At 46.0% G+C, this 1,518-nt stretch overlaps 1 long non-coding RNA gene across 1 annotated transcript in view; it reads right to left on the bottom strand.

Annotated features, from left to right (window-relative positions):
• Positions 1-227, bottom strand: part of LOC102386105 — an 18,499-nt gene extending 18,272 nt beyond the window's left edge. The window contains exon 1 of the long non-coding RNA XR_324585.1: positions 192-227. This is a non-coding gene — a long non-coding RNA (uncharacterized LOC102386105). The remainder of the gene's footprint in view (positions 1-191) is intronic.
• Between the last annotated feature and the right edge of the window lie 1,291 nt (positions 228-1,518).

Genomic DNA, 1,518 nt, shown 5'->3' with positions numbered 1-1,518 from the left:
GCACCCCTGTGCAGCATGGGGCACTGTGGGGGAGCAGAGATCACCCCCCCACCAGCAGCACCTAGTGAATGAGGGCTTTTTTTTAAAGCACCAGGAGCTGGGGTGGATGGAGTAACTATGGGGGGGCTAGGGGAGCAGGCAGGGGTCCCCTTCCCACTTATCCAGCCTCCCCTCCCCTGCCCCCTACTTACCAGCTCCAAGTCCAGCTTCAGCTCCCTGCTGCAGCAGGTGGGGACTGCCCAAATCAGAGCTCTTCAAGTGTTTTCCAAAGATTTGGAAAGCTTTCAATCAGTTCAGACCTTTTTATTGGTTCCCTGACTCAATTCAGATTCAGCCACCAAGTCAGGCCTGCATTGGTTGAGGCTGATTGCCTGCATTCTCCACCAGTTTTAGCATACTGCCAGTTAGCCTAGCTCAGCCTGGCTTGGCCTGGCTCAAATTAGTCCTTGAGCCCTTTAACCTGGTCCCAGCAACAGTCTCTCTGGGCTCAGGAACACAAGCTGTAATGTTCTGGGCTCTTTTGTTCCCCATAGCTCAGCCAAGAGCTAAACAATCCAAGCTCAGCTTCAAGCCCTGAGTCAATCTGAGACACAAAGCACAACAGAAAATACAAATAGTCCACAATGAACTCCCACAAGCAAAGATTAGTTTTCAGCTTCTACTCTCTTTTCACCCTTAACAAGGCCTACAAACAAATCCAAATCCACCATCCCACTTCTACTTCCTGCCTCCTTTCATTTCTGAGTCAGCCAGTCAACTTCCCCTCATTACTGAATAACTAAGTCAGCTGTGGTTCCTTAAGTCGGTGGCCTGTTACCAGCTGGCTAATAGCTCCAGGCTGCTAGCTTGCAGCCTGTTACATCCATGCAGAAGTTGGGCCTATGTTATGAGAAAGTTGAAAAGAACCCATAGATTAATAAACACATTTCCCAGATCGATGGAATTCAAGAGTGATTTACAAGGAATTCAGTTTAGCTTTTTTAGAAAAAACATATCCCTACAGCACAAGCCCCACAGAAACTTTCACTTGGAGGGTCCTTCAGCATTGTGCATCAAAAGGCTTGTTGGTTTTGTAAGGTTTTTTGACCCCTAACACAACCCTGTGGGGAGAGGGGGGTTGGCCTTTTTTTTTACTAACACTTCCTTTAGCTGATCCTTTCTAAGACAAACTGATCAGCTGGAAGGAAATGGTCCTCAATGGATGATATATCCGGAAAGTAGTGCAGTTGGAAAGGGAGTGACAATGGCAGAATGGAAAGAGTAAATCCCTAGATAGATTCCGCCACATTTTGCCAGCACTTTTATAAATGTGTGTTCTTGTAATTAGAACATGCAGGAAGAAGGGTGTGTTGTAGGGATTCTGCAGCCTTGCACCAAAAGGTTTGCCTGATCTCTGATCACTTGTGATATGTGTGCACCGTGTTTATTGATTCATTTGCTTAAAAAATTAAGACCTCAAGTCATTTTTTCCAGAGTAGAAATAGTTTAATATAGACTTTCTAGGGCAACTACTGTAGG

This window comes from Alligator sinensis, unplaced genomic scaffold, assembly GCF_000455745.1.
Source record: "Alligator sinensis unplaced genomic scaffold, ASM45574v1 scaffold1308_1, whole genome shotgun sequence".
Lineage (NCBI taxonomy): Eukaryota > Metazoa > Chordata > Crocodylia > Alligatoridae > Alligator > Alligator sinensis.
This window is presented reverse-complemented; position numbering and strand designations above follow the sequence as displayed.